Source organism: Rhinopithecus bieti, unplaced genomic scaffold (genome assembly GCF_001698545.2).
Source record: "Rhinopithecus bieti isolate Rb0 unplaced genomic scaffold, ASM169854v2 scaffold_6113, whole genome shotgun sequence".
Lineage (NCBI taxonomy): Eukaryota > Metazoa > Chordata > Mammalia > Primates > Cercopithecidae > Rhinopithecus > Rhinopithecus bieti.
In genome coordinates this window covers 2,815,603-2,842,154 of record NW_016805390.1, presented here as the reverse complement: position 1 = coordinate 2,842,154, position 26,552 = coordinate 2,815,603, and the positions used below count along the sequence as shown (strand labels likewise).

The following is a 26,552-nucleotide window of genomic DNA, read 5'->3' as shown; positions in this document are numbered from 1 at the left end:
TCAGCTTGGTGTACTCTGCTGTTAATACTTCCAATTGTATTATGAAGTTCTTGTAGTGAGTTTTTCAAGTCTATCAGAACAGTTTGGTTCTTTTTCAAAATGGCTATTTAATCTTTCAGCTGTTGTATCATTGTATTGGATTCCTTAGATTCCTTGGATTGGGTTTCAACTTTCTCCTGAATCTCAATGATCTTTTTTCCTATCCAGATTTTGAATTCTATGTCTGTCATTTGACCATTTCAGCCTGGATAAGAACCATTGCAGGGGAACTAGTGTGGATGTTTGGATATAAGAAGACATTATGGCTTTTTAAGTTCCCTGAGTTTTTGAACTGTTTCTCTTTCATCTGAGTGGGCTGATGGTCATTTGGTCTTTGAAACTGCTTTTCTTTGGATGTTTTTTTTTTTTCTTTTATAGTATTTAATTACCTTGAGGGTTTGACTGTGGTATAAGGTAGGTTGAATTGACTGGCTTTGTTTCTGGCAGATTTCAGGGGGCCAAGGCTTTGCTTGGCACTCATGAGCTGTGGATTCTAACCCTGGGGTCTGGTACCAAGCCTATGGGTTTGTTCCCTGGCCCCTCAAGGTTAAGCACCTGCTGAACTGGAGGGGTTGAGGTATTCCTGGTCCACTGGCAACAACACTCCAATGGGGAGTGCAAGCTAATATGCTTCATTGGGGCAGTGGCAGAGGGTCTGAGCTCATATGCACATGCCAGTAGTGGCAGTGGCATGGCAGGGTGCACATGTGTCAGTGGGCATGTGGTTCCGAAGGGAGATGGGGTGGCAGTGGAGTACATGTGTGTCAATGGCAGTGGTGGGCCATGCTTGTGTGCTGGTGGTGGAGGGGTGGTGTGTTTTACTTGCACACATGACAGCAATGCAGTGCACAAGGGCTGCAGATAAGTGTATGACAACAAAATGGTGGGGGGAGGCTATGGGTGGGTGGTTGTGCATTGACAGGGTTCCTTCTGATGGAGTTCTATGATGGTCATGTGCAGTCTGCCAGTGAAGTAGCCTTGTTGTTGGCTGCTAGGAAGCACCTTATTGGGCACCTGAGGCTACAAGTGGGTGTGGCCAGGCAGGGACTCCATGAGAGCCTGGAAGACAGAAGGGAGTTCAGATCAGACTGGCTTCATCTCACAGGCAAGAGAGCCCAACTCCATCCAGGTCCAACCATCAACAAAGGCCAAAACCACCTAGAAGAGTGTGGCAAGCCTTTGGGGATGGCTATTCCAGCTCATGCTCCACTGCAACCATTCCCATGCCATACCCTTTGGGCTTTGCACAGGCTAAAGTCCTGTCCCTGCTACCTCTCCAAACTGCTTTCCCTTTCAGCTTGTGTCTGTGGGGGTTGTTAGGACTCCTGCAGCTAGGATTCTGGAGATCTTTGGCAGTATAATATAATATGCTCACTCCTTACTCATTTAACTCACCTCTTCCCCAGGAACCACTGGGGTCCAGGAATGAGTCCCAGTACACAGTAGCCCTGTGCACATTTCCCAGCTGCCTTACTCTTCAGCCCAGGATCTGTATTCTCCCTCTGTTCGTTCTCAATGCCTTCTTTCTAAAGATATGCCTGGAGTATTCCAGTTTTTTTGATGGTGTAGTATATCAGTGGGAGACACTCTTCGTGGCTGTGTACAATCAGCCATCTTGGCTCCTTCCTGGGCCAAATAATTGAATGGGGATTTAACAAAAGAGGAAATCCAAATAATTAATAAATGTAGGTAAAAATACTGAACCCCAATAGTAAGTCAAATTTAAAATCACAACCACCATATTGCCAAACAATAAAAAATGTCTGTCAATACTAGGTGTTGACGAATTTGTAGAGCAACAGAAATTTCCATGCCCTACTACATAATAGGCAAATTGGAATACAACGTTGGAAAGCAACATAACATTCTCTAGTAAGTTTAATGACAGGCATATCTCATAACTTATCAATTTCAGATCTGAGAGTATGCCCTGAAGAAATATATGCCCATATGCCAGGAAACATGTACAAAGATGTTCATAATATTTGAAATAAATTAAAAACAGAAAAAAAAGTAAAAAATATCCACAATAAACTGGATAGCTTACTTGTAGACTTTCCATACAATGTCCTTTATACGACAAAAGTGAATGTACTAGGGCCACAGGTAATAACAACAATGCAAATAAATTTTACAAACAAAAAGTGGAATAAAATAATTCAGTCAGAATACATACATTTATATAAAGTTTAAAATGATGAAAAACTAAGCTATAACATTTGATGACGCTCCTATAAGTTAAAACCATAAACAAATAGAAGAAAGTTATTTTCAAAAGTTACCATACTGGTTATGGCCTTGGGAGAGTGAAAAGACCATGAGGGGAAGACACACCTGGAGAGCATCAGGAGTACAGAAAACATTCCATCTTGTGACTTGCCTAATGGTTACAGAGGCACTCACTTAATATTTATCATTTAGGATACAGGTACTCTTCTGAATGTGTGTATATATATCATAACAAATTTAAAATATTTACATTGTTTATTAATTCCTGGAACAGTTTAAATCCCACGGGAAGTAACTATTCCCTGAAGATATGACAAATCCATTCATGCAACTCTCTGAACTTAGATGTTCTTATAAAAGTAATTATTTGATAATGTCTTTTTAAATTTTATTCTCTCATTAATTCAGCTGCTCAGGTGTATATTTCTAAAATGATTATTTGCATTTTCCAAGGAAGTTATCCTTTAGGAAGATTTTTCCATTGTATTACCATACAGTTGTCCACTAAAATCACATATTTTAGGTTATATATTGTGTGTAGGTAATTGCTGTTTTTTTGCCATTCCTCAGTATTATGACTTATATGTCTAGTTACATATCTAACATTCTGTTTGTGGGAATTTCCAGCTACCATGGAATTTACCATGGAATTTGTGGGAATTTTACTACCATGTACATATTTTCACTTAATTGTCTTCATTTCTGTATGCTTTGCCAGATACTTCATTCACACTATGGTAATGTCTGAGACTGTCCATTTCCTTATATCCAATATTAAATCTTAATATTACCGTACTTTTAAATTTTACCAGTTTGATGGATAAAAAACAAATTCTCATTTTATAATTTGCATTCTTCTGATTATCAGCAAGCCTGAACATATTTTTTCATTACTTACTGTCCATTTCCATTATTTACATTTCCACTCACATGAATTTGTTTTCTATTTTCTTTTCCTAATTATACTTCTTGAAGTTGCTTCTTTTACAATGAATTTACAGTTGGTGTATAGAACTGCTAATCCTTTGTCTACATACATGTCAAAAAATTTCCTCATTATATCAGCTCCTTTTTTCTTAACAATCATGTTCAATGTCTTTTGCCATGGAAGAATATTTATTTTTATACAATATTCCTTTTTTTCATTTAAGGCTTTTGGATTTTATTCCCTCCATAAGAAATTTTCACTCACCTTAATGTATGCAAATATTATTTTCTAAATTATATATATTTAATGTTTTCTATAATTATAGATTACATTCATAATTGTATATGTAATCATATATAATTGTATATAATTATATATATAAAATACAAAAAAATTACCTGGAATTTACTTCTTTATATGTTGTAAAGGAGAGCCTATTCTTTTAAATCAACAAGTATTTTTCTTCATTTGACTTTTCCATGACTGTCTTTGTATACATGTACCCTTTCTTTTGCTGATTGTACTAGATGAGGTATAATGAAGCATTTCAAAGTATGGTGTTTGAAGCTGTTTTGGCCCTGCCTATTGTTAGATATATGAATGGGAGCAAATAACTATATGAATTCTCTGTTTTCCACTTCATCATCCTTACTTTATCTCCAATAATACTTTGTTCTACTTAAAAACAATTTTAATTGAACATCTAGATAATTCCTCTTTTTTGCTAATATTAATGTATTTAATGGTGTACTTTTTCATAGATATTTGCTTTTACTAGAACCACAGATTTTGTTGTGAACTATTATCCTTATCCTAATGCTAAGAATTGACATTTTGATTTCTTTTAGAACAAAGAGTTATATAGGATAGTGATTCAAAATATACAAATGATTGAATATTTTTACATTTCATAAGTAGTTACTTATTGCATAAACCTCAGTATTTAAAACCTGCTCTGAAGTAATTACTGAGGAGTTCTCTCTTCTCTGATACACAATCAATTTTTATAAGTGATCCATGGGCACTAGAAAAGAAGTTACTTTCCAAATCTTTTTGCAATTATAATATTTAATGCAGTTTATTCAGTAGATTTATATGTATCATCTACATTCTCCCTAGCCATTTTATTATAATTTATCCTTCAAAGTGTTAGAAATGTATATTGAATCTTCTGATTACTACTGTTGAAAACAAACGTATGTTGTCTTATTATTTATACTGTTCTTGCCATTATAACCTATAGATACTTTATAGCCAAAAGAACATTTCTTTCTGGTTATGAAAATTCTCTAGGCTAAAGAGAGAGAGCAGAAATGTTTATTTATATTGGAAAAATTGCCGGCATGGGCTAGGAGGGTAAGTTTCAAACTTTCCTATGTCTAAATAGAATAGCTGTAGTTAACATACAGAACTTGGTAGAATTAAGTGTGATGAGGTTGTGTGTTATACTGGACAGTATTCATTTGAAAATTTAAACCTGTTTAAGTAAAACAACAACAAAAAACTGATCTAAGGAAATCTGTAGAAAAAGATGAGATAGATAACCCTGGTATAAATATTTCCAGCCTCCAAAAGCTGTCAGCAGTCTCTTTCTTGCTGTTTATTTATCTGTGCTTCCTCTGTGTTCTCTCACATGGAATAACCTCAGGAGTAGAGAATCAATGCTTATATATTTTCAAACTTACCCAGAAATGTGGGGAAATTCTCCTCTATTCACTTCAATCAGAAAAATTTCAGTGAAGTGTTTTGATTGATTTGCTGGCATTCGAACCCATCAAAAAAGCAAGGGCGGTAGTCATTCCCATGAATGCTCAGATCTCAGGCACAGGTCTGCCTCTATGGCTCAGGGGATGGGGTGCTGTCATTGGCCACACTCATGGAGTTAGAGTGGGAAAGGAGTTGAACAGGGTATGACCCTAGAAGACGACGGTAAAGTTGTGCAAGGAACAAAAAAAGTATTGTCCCGCCAAAGGGAAAGGGGAAGAGGCACTAAGGAGAGTTTAATTCAGATGTGGGAAGAGGATGTAGAAGCAGCAGCAAACATTTAAAACAGTCTGATGATGATGAGGCAGACCCACAAAACAGTGGAACTGTGAATGTTAGAAGGACATCATTCTTGAGGGCTCACAGGAAGCAGAATGCCTCACTCTTTCCCTTGAGTTGTCTATTACAAGGTCCTGAACTAGAGTAAAAGCGCCATCTAAACCCTGGGCTTTTTTTTTTTGAGACGGGGTCTCACTGTCGCCAAGCTGGAGTGCAATGGCGCGATCTCGGCTCACTGCAACCTCCGCCTCCCGGGTTCAAGCGATTCTCCTGCCTCAGCCTCCCAAGTAGCTGGGACTACAGGCCCGTGCGACTAGGCCTGGTTAATTTTTGTATTTTCAGTAGAGATGGGGTTTCACCATGTTGGTCAGGATGGTCTCAATCTCTTGACCTCGTGATCCACCCGCCTCGGACTCCCAAAGTGCTGGGATTACAGGCAGAAGCCAGCGCGCCTGGCCACCCTGGGCTTTCAAATGCTGTCTCAGACCAAAATATTATAATTTTACTATGTCTTACCCCACAGTAGGACAACCAAAACTTTGCCGAGAATACAAACAGTGATAGCTGCGTTGCCTGGCCTAGTAAAATGTCTTCTAAAAGGAAAAAATAAGGTTAACTGCTGACAGGGGAGAGAAGAGGGGGAAAAAAAAAAAATAAAGGTTTAAAAATGCCTAGAGAAGAACCTCTTATTCTTATACAACTGTTTCCTCTACCAGGAGAAAAGCTTAATCACTGTCTGATGGAGTAAAACCCGTTGGCTGGGGAAGGGGAAGCCTCAGGAAATATGGTGGAAAACGCCAGCCTGCCAGCTGTGTGGGACCCTTGGGCCCTAAGTCCCAGCCGTGGCAAGAATGGGAGGGTGGAGGGGAGCCGCTGCTCACCGATCTGACTCGAAAAAGGAAGGAAAAGGCCACGAAAAGGCCTTGGAGTGACAGGGGGTGGGGGGATGGTTTCCCCCACCCTCACGAGTCCCAGGATGAAAAGGCTTAGAAACCACAGTGAGTTTGAGTCTCCATTTCACTCACCGCTTCTCAAGTCCCCACGTTGTGCGCCAAAATTGTTGCAGGGCTTTTCCTTAGTTCAGCAAAAGACGGAGTTCTTTGTCCCACGGCCACAAAATTTCAGGCTCGCAGACAATTTCAATGATGAGTAAGACACGGTTTTATTGGGTGGAAAGAAAGAAAAGCGGGAAACAGACACTCATTAGTTCAGAGTCCCTGCTAGGGCGCTTTGCCTGGCGGTTTGAATCCCAGGTTCCACACAGGAAGAGGAGGAGCCAGGCTCTTCCCCGCGGCAAAGGGCAGGAACTTCCCAAAGCTGTCCCCAGTGCGCCGGCCGGCTGGAGTTTTCCCGGGCACCCGGTGGTACGTACCTGGCTGTCTCATACTCACAAATTAAATGCCTTATCCATCTTAACTAAACACTTATTATACACTGTGGCTGTAACTTTTGCAGTTTGAGTTGTGACAGCAAAACTAGCACACATTTCTTTCTTTTTCACAATTTTATGGAAAGTTCATTCTTATTTTAGATCTTAGAAACCTCAGCAAATGATTTTGTTTTCTTTGCTTACTAAGTGAAGAACTTTCACCTTTTTACTTAAAGGCAGCCCTTTACAGTTTCTCTTTGGCATATCTGAATTGCCATAATCACTACTCTTTTGCTTCAGGGCCATTATTGACTAAAATAAGAGTTACTTGAAGACAATGTGATACCATGACCGATGATCTTGTATCCAAGATGGCTACTTAGTGACCAAAGTGCAGGCAGTGTATATAGCATGAATATGCTGAACAGAGGGATGATTCATGTCCTGGATGGGATGGAGAGGGACAGCGTGAGATTTCATTAGGCTACTCAGAAAGATCCACAACCTAAAATTGTGAATTTTTTATTTTGGAATTTTCCTTTAATATTTTTAGACCATGGTTGACGACGGGTAACTGAAGCCACAAAAAGTAAAACAACAGACAAGCAAGAACTACTGTATTTTACACAGATGGCCCCCAACTTAAGATGGTTTGACTTACAATTTTTTACCTTTACAGTGATACACATTCAGTAGAAACTGTACTTTGAGGACCAATACAACCATTTTGTTTTTCACTTTCAGTACATTATTCAATAAATTACATAAGATATTTAATACGTTATCAAAAAACAGATGTTAGATGATTTTGCTGATGTAAGTATTCAAGCACTTTTAACGTAGTCTAGGCTGAGCTATAATGTTTTGTGGGGCAAGTGTATTAAATGCATTTTCAACCTAACTGTACATTCAACTTATAATGGAGATATAACCTCATTTTAAGTGGAGGACCATCTGTATGCTGTTTCTATATTGCTATTTTGTCATGTAATATCACCTTATAAAAATTTTATATCTAATATTCTTTGAAAAATTAATTTCTAATTATGACCTGATTCCAACATTTGACTATACTAACAGGTAATTATTTTCTTATACTTGGACATTTATATTATTTTTACTTTTCACCATCATAAATAATGTTGTATAAACATTTAAAATATAAATTTTGTGGATACCTCTGAATATCTTTTAAGTATAAAACATTTAATGTTGGATTACTGGTTCAAAATGATAGAAATTTTAATTGCTGTTTATACATTTCACTAGTTTATTTTCTAGATGGTTTCACCAATATCCATTTCCACTAGAAGCCTTATGCCCAATTTCTGAAAAGTGATTTAAAAATTTTTGCCAATGTCATACATGAATATTAATATTTCATGTTAATATCATTTTCTTTAATTTTATAATATTTGTTAATGATTATCATGATTTCTGATTTTTCTATATTTAGCCAGTTTTAACTATATTATTATTTTTATTAAATATAGTTATATATATTTATATATATTCTTTCCTTTTGCTTGATGCCATCTTTTTTTACCTGTATCTAATGCTTTTAAACAATTCCTACCCTTGAAGTGATTAGTCAAATAGTATAATATGTTTTATTCTAGCTTTTTATGGCTTATGTCCATTTAATTAATTGATTCATTTACTATGTATTTACATGTATAAAGTAAGATAATAATTTAACTTAATTTTCTTCTGAACATTAAAAAAGTATGCAGTTTTTCATTAGCTTGCAGTTTTTTCTTACAGCTGTACTAAAATCTGTTCCATGTGTTTTGCTCTGATAATTGATCTCTATGAGTTTGCACTACTATCACATTTTTTATAATGTGTATTTATTTTGATTATTTCAATAGCACTGGCTGTTTTCAAAATATTTATAAAATAAAACACAGTGTAAAAAGAGAAAAATAAAACCCATGAATGATTTCATCATCACTGATAACATTTCTGCCTTATTTTGTGCAGTCACAGTTTTGTGCACACAAACAAAAACACAAGCACTCTAAAATGATATGGAAGAATTGTTTCTATTTTGTCCTCTGAATGACTGATTTCATTTTCACCTGGATGTACTCTTCTCTGCTTCAAATAAACTCTTTAATTCTGTTATTAAATTTTGAGTTTCCTTGTAATCCAGTTTTATCTCATCTTTCTGCTACTCTTTCATTGAATGCTGTTTTCTAACTTCCTAACAAAGGTGTGTGAGTATGCTTAAAGATTTCCTTTTGTTCTATAGCAAATTCTTTCCCGATGTATTAATATTTGTTTTCTCTAACTCTTTAGAATAATGTACATGTTAACTTTCATTTTTTCTTATTTATCAATTTCTATCTAATTTATCATGTATCAGTCAATATACCTACCTTCTTACATACTCATCCTTGTCCTAGAACATGAAGAGTTTCAAACAGACCCAATGCCTACCAATAAATAAGCTGGAACTTCATCTTGAGCAGGTACTCTGTCTTTGCTACAGTATCACAATATTATAATTTCCTTCTCATACCAATAGCTGAAGGGCAAGATAATGAGTTCAACTCTCAAGGTAATTTACACTTTCTAACAGGAATGCATTTAGTGTAGCATTGATAGATTTTGATCGGAATTTCTTCACCTGCTACATTCTGTTTCTGTGTATAACAAACACATTAAATAATTTATAAGAATGATCACCTCCATGAATTGCTACTAGTGTTTTTTTGAGTATGTTTTCCCAAAGTGCTTTATCTGCTGGGACTTTACTTCCCAGAATGTAATGTGTCATGCCCCAATTCCTTCGATTTTTTTTTCTTCCTTGGAAGTTAAACTTTCTAGTTGGATGAGGTAGGGAATGGAATCATAATAAAGAGATGGTAGCTTGGTGTTTGGATTGACACAACCTGAATTATCAAATCAGGAAAAAGGGAGTTAGTAAAAGCCCAACTGTCTTTTCATCTTTTTAATCCTAAGATTGAGAAGTCTGATTATGGTAGTCAACTTAGCTCCAAAGGTTTTGTGGTCACCAGATGTGCATTTCTGTTGTCAGTATTACTAAGAACTTTCTTCTTTTCAGGGCTCCATTAGAGTTTTAGTGACAAATTGGAAGAGGCTGACGCAGGAAGTATGGTCTTAGGAAATTTTAAACCAGAATACCCCAGAGTATTTATACTTGCCATAAAAGGCTCAAGACTCTAATTTATGGAAATCTGGGGCTTATGCCTCACTATGTACAACATGGGGTTAGAAAGGAGACTCCAGTTATACTACTTCTTAAGATAATGGTTTTCTTTTTCTTTTTTATCTTTTACTGTGGATTGTCTTCAATTAAGAATCATAGATAATAACTGTATTTATGTTGGCTAATTAATATTAAGCAATTTCTACATTCATTTGTACTGCCTAAGATTGTAAAATGCAACAACATATAATGTGGATAGTATTCTAGTTTTTACACGGTGTAAAAAATATAACTATTTTATAAAATAACTTTATTACAATAATTTTACACTTATAATTTGAAGGCCAGTAATATTAGTAATTTGAAAGATCATTTTCAAAAAATTATTTACTTAAATGCATAATTTTATTTCTTAGTTATTGACTGTCAGAAGGGGTGGGGAACAATTAATGCTCTTTCAGAGAGAGGCTCCAACTCTTTTCATTACACTGTAGCAATTTTTCTTCTAAGAAATTCAAATTTTAAAACATTCACTATATTTTATCCATGAGAATAACCTTCTTTTCTTGAAAGAGATTCTACTTAATTTTGAAGAAAATACAATTATCCTTAAGAAGATATAACTCTAAGATTAGTAAAAGATAGGGTTTTGAAAAGCATTTCAAAGGGTATTCCTTTGCCCTTTTTTTGTGGCATTTTCAGTAAAATCTCTTTCATTTATAATTAAGGGTTCCTATTCTAATGTTCCATTCCAGTAACATCATAATGAAAAATACTAACTTTATCTAAGCAAAAATGATGATTAAAAGTGGAAAGATTGGTAGAACCCATCAAGCTCAATTCCCTTCTTTCGTCTGAACCCTAGAGTAGTTAAGTGACTTGCTCAAACCTATACAGCTTCTGATTGCCACACTGTGGGCCACAGGCAGCTCACTAGACTTCACAGTCTGCTGAAAATTGTATTGTGTTCCTATGAAACAATGAAATGTTGTCTAGCCTATTTACGCTCAATAGAATAGATCGATGAAATTGATACTTGATGGGATACATCTGCTTCGAGATATACCTATTCAGCCTGCTTCAAGTCTGGGTGACTATTCTCCATTATTTAACTTATGATTTCCTTAATGTGTCCCTGCCAAATATCTTTTGTGCTTAATAGAAACAAAATGATTCCGCCTACACAACCCCAGGAAAGTCCTCGTAAAAATATGTCAAGATAGTATAAGATAATGGAATGATGACAAAGACATGATGAGTAAAACTCATTGAATCTCAGTGTATTTAGGCATATAGATTCTAAACTACCATGCCATTTTAATTCCTGCTGTACTCCTTATTGATTTTGTGACCTTGGGAAGCCACCTAACCACTCTGTCCCTCATTTTTTTTCATCATCAAAATTAACTTTGCAAAATATTACTGTATATGTCACTGCATCCTAAGCCTTAAAACAGCTTGAACCATCAACATTAAGGGAATTTCTGTTTGACTCAATTCATCTATCCAGAAAAGAATACCAGGAATTCTATGAGGAACTTAATCTGTTACGCAAATTACACAAACACGAGAACATCTGGCCTTGTAATAGGAAGTAAGCAAAAGGCACATCCTGCAAAAGATGTGTAAATCTCAGCCTAGACACATGCAGTGTAGAAAAGAAAACTTTCTAGATGTAAGTACAATTGTCTATGCCTAATACAGCAAAAACACTAATTGCCCTGGAATCGAACAGAACCCAAAGGAATTGAATATGAAGAATTCCTTCATCTAATTGGATGTAGATGGCCCAGGAAACCAGCAAATGACCTTCTTAGAGGAAGTACAATAGAGTAAGGATAGGTACACAAATCCCACTTTTCTTGCATCTATAATCTTGTAGCAAAGCAAGCTTACACAGAGGATTTCTCAACTGATTGTGATGACCTCATTAAAGCCACTAATTGGAGAAAACTGTGCATCTAAGAGTCCTGAGTTCTTAGCTCATCATGGTGGCTTAGGAGATGAGGCTGCCCTTCAGTACCAGCCTGATGTAAAAATTAGTAAAACGGTTTACGGCACTGGGCATATTTTATAATAAATTAAAATTGCCAAGAAACAAAGGTAATTTCTCTGATGTTGCTGTTAGCAAAATCAGTTTAAATTTATTTAGGTACTTGATTCTTCAGAATCTATCAAGTAAAAAATATTAGACATTTGTTGCACGCTGGAATATAGAAGGGTTATGGTTATGGAATTAACATTAAATACCTGGGACATAACTCAAGTTTCTTGTACAAAACAGTCACAGGGATTAAAAAGTCAAAATACATAAAACAGTGGCCACTGTTTGGCCTCCATTCTGATGTCTGCCAGGTAACTGACACAGGACTGTAGGTCAATTTGCTAAAAGCTTTAATATTGCTGGCGCCAGTACTGTTGAGAAGCAGTAGATGAGATACAATTTGTCCAAATATAATTTTTTTCTTAATGTTGAGAATTGATCATGTCAGATTCACTCAGCATTTAAAAGTGACATGCTACATGTTCCTAAATCATTGTTAAAAAGATAACCCACGAACCATTCTCAGAATAATTCATGAAGTTTCTGGGTCAGGTGGCAGTTATAGTTCTTGTGTCATTTTTCCTTCCTCTTTCATGTGCCTGCTGGAAAATCCCCCACCCATGGCAAATGAAATACCAGAAATACACAGTTGCTGTTCCTTAATGATCTTTTCCTATTTTTAGGCATTGCTTAGTTACTGGTTGTCCTGAAATGTCTCAGCATATTCAAAAAATAATGGTCTGAGATTGGTTTTATTTCCATGATTTTATTTCATTCCAGTAATGGAACAAAAATTATGCCATGAAATCGGTTTTCAAGGGGTGCAATTGTGGAGTGAGGGATACATTCCTTTGATACAAGATAAAGCTTTCACTCGTGATTTCCTTTCACTCATTCCAAAATGTATACCTTTTTATTTTTTCTTATTTTTTGTTTAGGCTAATATTATCAGAAAAATATTTACTAGTGATTTAGTTATGAGTAACTATGTTTATATTTTGGTTTGGTTTTATTTTTTATTTTACTAAATTTAATTAAAATGCTTCAATAATTTCTTCATTAAGCATGATGATCCNTAAAGCTTTCACTCGTGATTTCCTTTCACTCATTCCAAAATGTATACCTTTTTATTTTTTCTTATTTTTTGTTTAGGCTAATATTATCAGAAAATATTTACTAGTGATTTAGTTATGAGTAACTATGTTTATATTTTGGTTTGGTTTTATTTTTTATTTTACTAAATTTAATTAAAATGCTTCAATAATTTCTTCATTAAGCATGATGATCCAATTCAGAATGGTTATGTTTTAACATGTCAAGAAATAACGTTTTTCATTTTGATTATACACAGCATGGGAATTAATTTTTCTAACATTATTTTGACATTGACTTAGATAACATAATTTTCTTTTATGACCTATTTTAAAGTAGTTAGTGTTTTTGGTCATAATGTATTTTTTATTAAATATATTTGCTTAGTTTGAGGGTGATTTATTTTGAATAGATGAAACCATTGCATCTTCTTTTTTCTTTAATTTAGTTTTCCTTGCAGGCTTTAATATGTGTATTAGGAAAGATGTAAGAGTAATAGACATGCTGAAATATGTAAGAACGAGGAAAATATTTCTTGTGCTTGCACATATGAAGAAAAATCTTGAACAAGTGTTTCACGTTAAAACTCTTTAGATGTTGCTCCATTGTCTTATGGTATTTTAGATTTGCTTTTGAGGGTGGGAAGAAATTTCTTTCCTAGATTATATACAACTTTTTCTGAATGAATATTTGTAGGATTTTTCTTAATTTGTATAATTAAATAATTCTTCCAAAATGTATGTAGTTATTCTCTTTTATTATTTTCTGCAAGTGTTCAGTGTGCCTTTTGAGTTTAGAATTCAAGTCTTCCCCGTGAGCACCCCACTTGTTCTGCTAATTCAGTCTATTATTTTATCTTGAAATATTTTATCTTTCATTTTTTCTGACTTCATGTTTAGAAAATGAACTCTTCATAAAATAGGGCTTCAATTTCTGGCCTTCAGACCTAATGTGTTAATTTTGGTTATTATTGCATCTTTCTGATCTTTCTTTGCATTCCCAGAATATATGTCACATTGCTGATTTAATTTTCTACAACCTTGTTTCTGTGGTGAGAATGTCCAGTCACAATGGTGAAAATCTTGGTGAGCTGAGAGTCATTTTTCATATCACTAAAAATACTTTCTGTGAGGAAAATTAATCTACAATGTTGCCTGGTTTGGGAGCATTTACTCCTCAATCTTTTGACATAACCTTCATAGAATGCTTTCATCATAGTGAGCTAGATAATTTTTCTTATTTTAATATCCCTTTGTTCATTCCAGTCATCATAGGGGACAGGTTGAGAGTCACAGTCTTGTTCTCATAATGTCATCTTTTACATAAATTAACATATAGTATGTATTTTAATAACAAATGAAAAGCTCAATGAACAATACATTTTTCAGTGGATTTTATAATTAGAGTAAAGATTCAGAGAAGATATTTCTTATATATTTTCCAGGACCTCACAAATGTGGGACTTTTGATGAAACATTCACATATAAATATTAAATATTTGTTTATGGAAATGGAATTTATAGAACAAACCACTATATTAATATTTAGAAAATAGAGTATGTCTTCTAAGAGTGCAGCAAAACTCTTCTCTTAATTTTTTATTACATTTTAAAATAGCATGGGTATCAGCAAAGCAAAAAAATGCTACCTTAATTTCTTACACATTTTTAAAGAAAAAAATAGTAGACTTGAAGTCCATTATATAATTTTTTCTATGTATGTTCACTCCAACATCAAGAATGCTATAATCTGTCAATGGACTTTAATTAGCTGTCTGTAAAGAAACAGAAATTCATTAAGTATGTTCTAGTCTCATGCAGAGTCAATGAAACTAGCTTTCAGGCTACAGTTTTCTCTTACTCCTGTTCATTTTCTCAGTATTCTTCCAAACAGATTCTTACCCCTTTTCAAAACAAAGTGTGTTTTTGTTGTTAGAAGTGGCTTTCTTTTGAATGCAATTATTATTTAATATTTAAATATTAATGTGCAAAAGGAGTTAAGCATTAAAATTCTTAAATCTCATAGTAATACTTTAAAAATACAATTACTTCATGCAGAGGATGTTCAGGGTTCACAGTTGATTTTGAATACACTACAGTGAATTGCCAGTTATTGTGGGCCCTCTGGTCTCAACACATTCTTTACTGTAGGATTTGCCATCTGTGGTGAGGCCTGAAAAGTAAGTGAACTACATCAGCAGCTGATTTGGCAAGAGTCTGCAAAATATGTATTCTGGCCCCTTTCCACTGCTAAGGGGTGGGACTGGAGCTGAGTAAGAAGCCCTAGGTTTGCCAGACTCAAACTGAAAAAGGCAATTCATCTCTGAGGAAAAAAGATGCAAGGAACGTGTTATTTGAGTGAATTTTCAGGAAAATCTGTGCACTCTAAGGCAAAACTAGATTAAAACTCTTGGCTAAGCTAATGATACATTACAGGGGAAAAGAACTATCAAGAAACCAAATAGAAATAAAAAAACAAAATTTTGGAAATTAAAAAAATGACCCTTTACATAAGAAGTCAGACAGAAATAGCAACCTTGTGTGGAATTGTGTAATGAGCACACAGCATTCACTTCACATAATTCATGCATTCTACCTCTTACCACTTAGCCAGAGTCACATTGAGATTTCTGGCAAACCACATGAGTTCCTTCATACAGTGAACACTCAATGATCATATTGCACACAAGGATTATTCAACTTGATATTTTACAAAAATCAATTCTGTCTACGTTGGAAAAGAAATCATTACAGTAGAGTAGGTATAATTACTCTGAATGGATAAGCTCCAGAGTGTGATATGGCAATTTTAATTTTTGTAGTGCATTCAGCTTGGTGAAATGAAAAGAGAATTTGTTTATCCTACAAATATTTATAAGTGTCCCTTTCCTCCTCACTCTCTACCATGTGTTTACTGGACCACTTATTAGAACACCTAGTTTCAAGTCAGAGTTATATTATCTGATGTATGATTTTTACCAGGTTACTCCTCTCCTTCTTATATGTAAAAGAAGGGCATTCAAATTGAGCAGAAGTTAAAAAATAAAATGGTAGAAATGGTCCTGCTCAACTTTTTTCATGTTTATGGGAGAAAATTCTATTCAAATATTACAACATATACTTATCCCAAATGAGGCCTCTTAGAATCTTTCATGCTTGAACAACTGTTATTGATATTCTGGAGGGTGAAAGCAAGATTGACTTCTTGGCAGGCCTCCATATTAGGTAAGAATTTATATCACATCTCAAGACCAGGGAACCAACCAAACAAAAACAAAAGTTTGCACCTCAACACAAGCAAAAATAACTGAGTTATTATGTTTAATTCTAGTCTTAAAATTAGGGAAAGCTCAGATGTTCTCTGAGTTTTTGACTTCCTGTTTTGACTTCCTAATGCAAACACCTTCACCCTTGACTTTTATAATGCTGACAATTGACACCATGTCAGGATATTCTTGGATATGATAATAATGGGAAAACATTGTTTTTTTCCACCATAAACAGACTAACTGTAAATTTGATAACCTGATAATTTTGCAGTTTTGTTTTTCCTTTAAACATATGTTCTGTCTTTATTTGATGAACCGATTTTTAAAAAATCTGGCTCCCTTGCAAACCATCTTTTGAGTACATGACTTTTCCTAAATGTTTTCCTCTGCTTCTTCCTTCCCTAGAAGTTAAAACGTGAGATGAAACCTAGCTGTTATGTTTGGACTAGAAGAGTTGCAAAGAGCATTTTCTGTTCAAATCGCCTAGGATTAAGGCTCCTTGTGTAGTAGGAAAGTAAATGACCCAGGTTTCCTCCATTCATTTTCAGTTCATCCATCTTATTGTTAATGGGCACAGGGTCAAGTGTAGACCGAGGTTTATTGTCATTATTTTAATATTTGGGTTTCATAAATTATATAGCTTCATACAATCAATACTTACAATAGCCACTTGTTCTTCAAAGTGCATACAAGCAGGACAGTCACAGCTGCTGCTGTAGAAACAATATACTCCATATTCAGAATCAGTATACTTCATATTCAGAAACAATAGACTCTAATATATTCGTAAAAACTAAAGAAAATTGTTCACTAATTTGTTTCTTCTTTTTATTATTTTAAACAAATGACAGGCAAAATTATTTCTTACTGTAGAGTGAAACACCACCCCTTCCTCAAGGCTCAAGCTCAAATTAAATATTATGTTCATGAAATATTACTTTAATCCCTTAATCTTTAATTGCACATTCATATGAGAAATCTTTTCTATGTATATAGCTATTTTCTTGTTCAAATGAGAGTAAAACATTTACATTTTTGTTTGCTTTGGATGTTCAAAAGGGATGTTGGTCCCCGGAAAAGCAGGGAAACCAATGAGGAGCCCCAAGGTCTGAGTCCTCTTAGAAGTTGAGGGGCAGTTTTCTCTTATGATTTTTAGCCTTTTAGAGTCAACCTGATGAAAAAAATACTGGACAAGCCAGTTTCAAACTGGAAAAGAAAAACTGCGTGCCTCAAGGTATGGAGGTATTTAATTCTTTTACACATCCTAGGGAATAAGAGGAAGTGGGGACGTGGGGACACTAAGCAAGAATGGCTGGAATTTAATGGAGTTTCTCACACTGAAGCTAGAAGGTATGAGTGTATGAGTGAGGGCTATTCTAGAAGAGAGGAATTAACAGTGATTTGTTGACTGTGCTTCATCTCCTGCATATCTGAGTTGAGAGTGAGAGAGCCTGAACAGAAAGCATTTCTTCCTGATTGCTACAGAAATAAAATAGTCTGGGCAACAAGGACTGGAGAACAGCTGGGCCTCACAGTTATTACTCACCATTAAACCTAAAGGAAGAAGACCCATGAACTTCTCCAATAAGAACATGGAAAATGATTTCTGGTGTGGGTCAAAAAGGGATAGAACATTTGATGAAAACACCAATCTTTACACAAGTCAGATTTAAAATTCAGTCTTAGGATAAAAGAAAAAGCAATGTCCCATAAAGTCCGGCTGAGGCAATGGAAATACTGGACACCAGTATACGGAAGATTTTTTTTCCCTTTTTTCCAGAATCAAAGTCCTGGCTTCCTCCTCAAGGAGCATCTCCTAGCAAAAGCATCCAGAGTTCGGGCTTCTTTGGAGGAGCTTCACAGGGAGTTTAACAGAATTCTGGGTGGAATGAGGTGAGGAAAGCAGAGGTAAGTGAAGCCCAACGGATTGATTGCCTCAGTGCTGGGGGTGTATAGACAGGGTAAGAGCTGAAGGCCCCTTACCCCAGTGGTACATATTGGTGAGACTCAGTGTTGCCTATTGCTTTTGTCCATCTTAGTCTCAGACCTGAGTGTTGTAGAAATTAAATCAAATGCATGCTTAAGTCATTCTTCAGGGTTTGACACCTACACTAATTTTCTGAAGCCACAGATCCAAAGATTTGTGATGTAAGCTTGTCAGTGATGCTTTGGGCTTTTTAAATGTCTCAGTGAGTAAATTCCATTGGTTGGGCATCCAGATGGAAAGCTGCTCGACACCTCCTCCACATTACCAGTGGAGTAGGAGCTAGACACTATGTGGATATAGAGGTTATTTCCGATGCCGGCTGGAAGGTGAGGAGAGGGGTTGACATTGTGCAGGAGTCAGTAACAGAATTTGTAGGCTGAGACTGAGATTGTGCCTGGCACACATGAGCTTAATCACATTTTTGAAACAGACAATGCTTAGATTTGGTCTCTTCTACTTTTCTCTAACAACAAAGCCTTTCTTAAACTGGCCTGTCCTTTATCATCCTTCTACTCCTTCTAATCTAGTGTATCATTTTTGCCACTTACCTAACTAAAAATGAATAAGATATTAATGGTTTAAGCTGCAACGTTTTTCAGAATGTCAGTAAGGCATGCTTGGAGATCTTCCTTCAAAGATTTCTATACTGAAAGAAATGAATGTCAAAAGTCAAATGACTGCTAGTAACAATTGGTGCATTTGGCCAGTGGCCACTAAGACTTGTGAGTGATGAGGGGAGAGGCTCAGGTGTTGTTGTTATTTATGCCTGTCAATAAAATCTGTTCCTAATTTCCTCGAGTGACTTACTTTTCATATGAATATATAATCAGGCTATGTGCATGTCCTTTTCATGTTATGCTAATGAAGACTTCCTGAAGAAGAGAGTAACCAATAGTGGTTTTTTAAAAGCAGTTTTGCGTGTGTGATGAGAGAAATATATATACAAAAATTATTCTGAATGGTTCATACTTAATCTGAAACTCTCTGAAAAAAATTTAGAAGACAAAAATCGTCACACAATTGATGAACTCTTTGATGTCATCAGGCTTTCTGATTAGGCGTGAGTATCCATGGGACTCCTGAGACCTGATATCTAGAAGATGAAACCAGTAGCTCATCTCTCTCAAAGAAGCCAGATTCGTGGGGCTCCTGCCTGGCTATAGGTATGAAGAGGTGGAAGATGCCCAGAGTTATCATGTAGCTATCCACAGTTCACACTGGAAGACTTGAAAGTGAAAGGGAATGCTATTCATAACTACACTGGGATAGCAGGACTAAGCCAAGACTTTCCCAGATGAACTGAGACATATGATCTCCTTAGCATTGCACTCTGTCCAGCTGGGTAGCTTGATTTTTACATACTGCCTGGACCTCTTGGTGTCAGCAAAGAGCAGGTTAGATTGCCCCAAAGAGCACTCTGTAGAACATGGGCCATGCTACTACCTAAAGTCTGACAGCATCACTGGCCTCTCTGCTACAATATGTTCTGATCTTACTTGTAATAAAATAGGTCAGGAGACTTACTGAGTACATTGAAAAAGAAGAGTTGTCTGGGTAGTGAATACATGTGGACCCAGGTCTCGAGTCTTTAGGAATTGATGGGTTTTACCAGAAGTCTTCTGGAGTTCATCTTTCAAAGCAAATCATCATTCACGGCCTGCCATCAGCTGTTACCAAGTACCTAGGCTAGGAGGTGGGGAACTTGCTTTTGGCAAATGATGTATAGCACCTGCCTTAAGTTTGTGGGTGGGTGCATGCTGCTTTAACAACCTGGGCAAGTGCCCCAAGGGGTCCCAGCATGGCTTCTGGAGTCCGACTGCTTGGGTGTTAATCCCAATTTGCCCACTTAGTATCTGTGTGGGCAAGGCACTTAGCTGCCTTGTTCCTCAGTTGTCACAACTGTGAGATGAAAATAATAACACTAACAACATTGATAGCCTTGTTTAAACTATTAGAAATGTGTAACAGTGACTGGCAATGAATATTAAAGGATCCCATGGTACCTATACCCTCAGGTCATGGCAATGAGTAGAGCTGGAACAGCTGAAGCCCATTAAATAGCCCCCATTGCTAAACACTTGTGTTTTACCATCTCCTGGTGCAATTTATGTTAACTATTTTTCTCTTCCCTTAACAGCAGCTTGGGAAGGCAAATATTTTCAGCTGACAGATCGGATAGAGAACTTTCACTCTTAGAAGACTCATTAGGAGTTTGCTAAAGGCAGGGGTAAGTAAGTCCCTTGTTTTGACTAGGCCAAATTCTTTTGGGATAAGCAATGAGACAGAAATTTTAGTGCATCTAGGAGCCATTCAAGGAATTATTCTGCTGCCTTTTGTTCTCTATTCGCAATAGCATCACACAACACTTGGGTATTATCACATTGGTTTTAACTCACTGCATGTGAGGTGAATTCTTCCAAAAGTGCTAGCAGGTTTTCCTTTGTTCCCAAAAGGGAAAATGAGTTTGCTCATTTCCTGCATTTGTGGGCGAAAACCCAGAGACAAAATTGTCTACCATAGGATAATTCTAAGTAAACCGTTTTCTGACTTGTTTTATTATTCCTGAGGAAATAAATAAGTCGAGATCAGTAAGCGGTTCCCTTTTTTGAGGTTGGCATTGAAAAGTAAGCTGGCAGGATTTTGAACTAAGGGTCTCCAAGGAACTTTGCAAACATATATTCCATTTGCTACAACAACAGGAAATTTATCCTTCTGAAAACAGGTATATACAAATCTTGGTGTGATTTTCTGAAGAAGAAAAGGTATTACCATTTATTGCTTTCTTGAAAAAAGGAAAAGATCCTTAAATATATGGTGAGAGGAGAGTTAAGAGGCATTTCAATGCTATAAAATGGAATTTAACTCAGATTTTAGAAACCCCTTTGCCACTGTGGATATGGATAAATGGAGGAAACATAGTTTTGTTCCTTTATTTCTGCGTAATATTGATACACCAGGGGCTAGCAGAGTGACCCTATTTGATGAGTGTTCACAGTGGAATACCTTCTAGCTACAATGCTTGCTACCTTTCCCCAGGGTGCTCTGATCTCAGCAGCATGGTCACAGTAAGATCCAGGTTAACCCAGGGGCTGCCTTGGAGATATGAAATACTGGGCAGGCTGACCAAGTAAGGTGGCTGTACGTATCATCTGGAAAATCCCTCACCTAACTGCACTGTGTATCAAGACACCACTTTGGCTGTCCCTGGGTGTCCCCAAAAGGGAAAAGGAGTTTTCTGACCAGCACAGAAAATATCCTGGAGGCTGTCCTAGCTTTGTCCTTCACCATAGCTCTGCCTTGGGTTCCTTTATTTAATGCTCTTGTCGTATATTTTAATGTTCTTGTCTTATCCTTTCTTCTTTGCCCTGTGAGTCATTTTGTTTGCTTGCATTATTATTATTTTTTTTTTTTGTTAGTCTTTGATTTGGGCTTCTTGTTAGCATTTCTGCTCCCTTCTACATTCTCTCTCATATTTCAGAGGCTAGAAGCCTAGAAACTACTTTTCCTATGCTTCCTTGCTAGCAGATTTCTGGTTTAGGTAGGAATCAATGAGAGGTTCTCACATGATGTTTAGAAGGTTGGATAGAAGAAGCAATTATTTCCCCAGTGGTCAGCAGGTACATGGGCTCTAGCAAGCAGCAATTATGTGGTTTTGACAGTAGTTGGGAATGTCCACACATGATTCAGCAGTGGTGGTTCCCCGCAAGTTTTGTGCTTTCAACTAGCTGAAAGCTAGTAGAGGCTGTCCTGACTTTTACTCTCCAACATCCAACAGCTCTTCCAATTGCTTTGTGAGCCTCTGACACTTGGTATTCAATTCTTTTCTGGGTGAAATACTTAGAATGGTTTTAATTTTCCAGACCAAACTCTGATTAATAATGTAGCCAAGTTTTAGATAGTGTATGTCAAGACTAAATAGGAAACCCCTTTGGATACTCACTTAAGCAATTTTATCCACACACTATAATGTATGGTGTTGAGAGACCACTCAATTGCCAGCCTTGGAACCCAAAATTTTACCAGGCAGGAATTCGTAGCCTCTTCTCCTCATGGAGTTAAAGGAGAATATTTCTTCCAGTTTTCTTAACATCATCACTCTGAGCAGTATTATTTTCTTTTACTTAACAGAAAGAGAAGCTAAGGGTTAGCAATTCTAAGTAGCAGCAAAGCTGATGAGAAGCAAAAGTCTGATTTAAGCCAAATTTTCTGTGCTATTTCTATAACCCCTTTGAATTCTTATGTGGAACAGAACTTGCAGGAATAAATTATAATTCTTATAATCCTTAAATCTAATTATAATCCTCTATTTCCTTTTAGCATTTTGATGATAGGTATTTATGGTTGTCAGATTTTAAAATTTGCTTTCTAGAAAACTTTATAACTGTGAAAGCAAAACTCTGGAGTAGTAGTGGTAGTATTAAAAAGTATCACTTAAAATCACTTTTAGTATCTCTGTTTAAACAAAATAAAAACTGAGACTCACAGAAGCTAAGTCCGAAGTTATATAATGGTTTATAGTGAAGCCAGGAGGGAAACGCAGCTCTCTCCAACTCAAATGCTTCTGCTGATCCATTTATTGGGCATTTTCTTTGTCAGGTAGTATTTTAGGTGCATAGGGAAGAAAAAGCAAGTATCATACAGAAACTAACATGGAAGAGGAAACGAGGAAGGGTGTGATGGAATCCAATTTGAAAAATTTACAGTGACTAGCAGGTACACACCTTCCATCAGTATGTTGTCATGATTATTAAGGATGAAATAAAACATTTTTTGAATGTATGTGTATTAGCTTTTCAAATAGCTACAAATTTGTTAAGATACAGATATTTATTAAGTAGTTGGAAACTAATTATTTAATAAAAAACTGAGAATGTCATGAAAAGAAATACTGAGATACTAAGAATGTTATGAACTGAGAAAGTTTGGGAACTTCTGGACTGTAAGATAGAAGTACAGTAAATTTCAACTTTAATGATGTAATCTTAAAATTTAGTTGATTATTCTAAATTTTAAGGTTTCTTCTTTCCTCAAAGAACATCTCAATCCCCTTAGATGTATGTGCTCTATGCTTTGATTTAAAAACATTTCTGAAAGCAAACAGATACAGAGAAACAGACAGGATTTTCTTAATAAATCCATTTGCTATTACTAATCTTTCACTAGGTTTTCATTATGAAAACGCTTATAAAAATGCCACTTTGCCTCAGAAATTAATTGTGAGAAAAGGAATTGGGTGCTCAGAGTCTAGATTGAAAATGAACAAAGAGTGACTTCTCCAGAGAATGATCTGATCTTTATCCTTCATTTCGTACCATGTCTTAGTGCTTACAGGGATTATGAAAAAAAAAAATGCCTATTATGATTAGTAGTCAAAATACAGACTTTGATTAAAGGGGTGCTGAACCAAAAAAGTCGATTTCTTCCACATTTATTTATTTGTATAACTGTATGGGGTACAAGTATAATTTTGTTAAACACGTAGATTGAATAGTAGAGAAGTCAGGCCTTTTAGGGTACTCATTGCCCAAATCATGTACATTGTAACCATTAAGTAATCTCTCATCATTCAACCCCTCCCATCACCTTACCCTTCCAAGTCTCCATTTTCTGTCATTCCATACTCTACATCTATGTGTACACATTATTTATCTCCCACTTATAGACGAGAACATGTGATATTTGTCTTTCTGTCTCATTTTTTTCACTTAAGAGAATGGCCTCTAGTTCCATTCATGTTGTTGCAAAAGGTATTATTTCATTCTTTTTTGTGCTTGAGTAGTATATATATACCACATTTTCTTTATCCAATTATGCATTGATGGACGCTTTGGTTGGTTTTATCTCTGTGCTATTGTGAATAATGATGTGATAAATATACAGGTACAGGTATCTTTTTGATATAATGATGTCTTTTCCTCTGGGTAGATACTCAGTAGTGGGATTGCTAGATTGAGTGGTAGTTCCATCTTGAGTTCTATGAGAAATCTCCATACTGTTAACCATAGAGTTTGTACTAATTTATATTCCCACCAATAGTGTATAAGAATTCCCTTTTCTCCATGTCTTTGACAATATCTTTAATTTTTTCTTTTTAATAATAGACATTCTGACTGATGTAAGATGATATCTCATTGTGGTTTTAATTTGCAGTTCTCTGATGAATAGTGATGTTGAACATGTTTTCATATTTCTGCTAACCATTTTCATGTCTTCTTTTGAAAATGTCTATTCATGTTCTTTGCCCACTTTTTAATGGGATTATTTGTCTTTTTTTGTTGTTGAGTTGAGTTCCTTATAAATTTTGGATATTAATCCCCTGTCACATGCATAGTTTGCAAATATTTTCTCCCATTCTATAGGAGAATTTCTGTTCATTCAGTTTCTGTTCATTCAGTTAATTATCTATTTTACTATGCAGAAAGCTTTTTAGTTAAAATTATCTATGTCCTAATCTCAAATATATGTAAGGTAATTTCAGGCTCTATGTGATTTTGTAAATCCTTCTTTTCATTTACTATATCACAGTGTTTTAATCACTGCAACTTTACACACATTTTATTATACTATCTAGTAGGGTAAGTTATCTCAATTTTTTCTTTAAAAATCAGCTATTGTCACATATTCTTCTCATAGATAAATTTTAGAATGATTCTTCTTGAATTTTATTGAATGATAACAGGTGCTACTAAATAGTTCTTTGTTTCTTATTGTACATCTCTTAAAATATTGCACTTATCCTGTGTATTCTAAGTAACATACTGTATTTTGTATGTACCAGTATATTTTCTGAATCCTACCTTTTGTGTCACTTATTTATATAGTTTTAAAATTGGAGAGGTCTATACTATGAAAAAAAAAAAGAACAGATAGGTTAAGTAAAGAATAGACACTTCAACATTTATGAAGTGTAGAATAAAAAGGTAGTGAGAGACCAGAGATTGAGCAGTCTAATCTAGAGGTATTTTGAATACATGCTACCTGGCTTCCAGGCCTAACTGAAACCCATGTCATCTGTAGGAACTAGGGCCATTTTTCTATCCACTTGTGTGTAAAAATAGTACTTACTTCACAGGATTACTGTGATAATTAAGTGAGCTAATACATGTGGGCCCTTACTGTAGTACCTGAGACACAGAAAAGCTCATTTAATATAGTTGTTTTCTCAGAGCAGGTGGTAAGTCAGTAAAAAATTTTAGGAGGGAATGCCATTGCTAAAGCTATCTTATAGAAATCTCACTCTGGCTGCAGTGTGGAGGATGGATTGGGTTTGGGAAATAGACCAGAAATAAAGAGCACAGTATAATGGCCTGGCTGTGTATACAGAGTGTCAGGGAAATACTATGAAAAACAAAACATTCTTTCCACCCAGTATTCCTCCCACCAAGGTAGTAGAAAAAAATATATTTATTACTGAATAGGCATTAAATCAATGTGATGTCCATCACAGGCAATGTGCTAAGAGATTGCAAAAATAGAAAAGAATATCTCCCTCTTATACAATCAAGCAGATACAACTCATTGCATACCTATTTTCAAGATAAACAATAAATCCTTAAGTAAGAGGACTGGACAGCACCATTTGTTACACATTGTTCATCGTAACTTTGTTATGGCAATTGGAACAACAATCTGTGTTAACTAATTGGCTTCATCCAGAGGAAAAAAAACAAACTTCTCATATCTTTATGACAGGAGGTATTTTTGCAACTTGGAATAAGGTGCCTACTGAAGTTAGACTTCTATCCTCCCACAGAAACTGGGAAATAGGGTTACTCTCTCTCTCTCGTTGCTGACATTTCAAAGGGATAGCTCCCAGGTATTTCAGAAAGACATTCCTAGGACATAAAGCTGACAAAACGTCTATCTACTTTTTAAAAGGCTTTTCAATGGAGATACCACAGCTTGCCTGTAGTTTGTTCTCCCATCCTTCCACACAGAGATCCTAGACTTTGACCAAAGGCTCCATATTCATGTGCCATCCATGATTTTAAAAAATTATTTCCCTAAAAATTCATATCCTGTTTGTTTCTATAAGAAACTTGCACAGTATGGTGCTTGGTATTACTTTTTTCTGATTGGTAAATTATCTTATGTCTTTCTTAATATTCATTTTGCATCTCATTGGTCAATTAGTTCTGTGTTTAGGCCCATTGTGATATCATTTTTGCAGAAGTTCCTCAGGGTTTCTGAGCCAGTACACTCATGTTATAAGTAGTTTCTTGACTGTTTAAACTAATGTATATCTGATATTGTGGTAATTGCTTTTTTTTTTTTTTTAACCATTGTTAATGGTTTCTTTCCAAATCCCTGGTCCTCCTTTGGTCCCAAAGCACTGTAACAAGCACATTAGATGGTTAAGGTTAAAGCTTTTTTTTTTT

At 35.6% G+C, this 26,552-nt stretch overlaps 2 long non-coding RNA genes across 2 annotated transcripts in view; one reads left to right on the top strand and one right to left on the bottom strand.

The window, feature by feature from the left end:
• Positions 1-6,478, bottom strand: part of LOC108529789 (uncharacterized) — a 183,058-nt gene extending 176,580 nt beyond the window's left edge. The window contains exon 1 of the long non-coding RNA XR_001885673.1: positions 6,265-6,478. This is a non-coding gene — a long non-coding RNA (uncharacterized LOC108529789). The remainder of the gene's footprint in view (positions 1-6,264) is intronic.
• A 71-nt stretch (positions 6,479-6,549) lies between these two features.
• LOC108529788 (uncharacterized) lies at positions 6,550-19,315 on the top strand. Its single transcript, XR_001885672.1, has 3 exons — positions 6,550-6,603; positions 17,968-18,095; positions 19,220-19,315. It is a non-coding gene; the product is annotated as an uncharacterized LOC108529788 (long non-coding RNA).
• Positions 19,316-26,552: the final 7,237 nt, after the last annotated feature.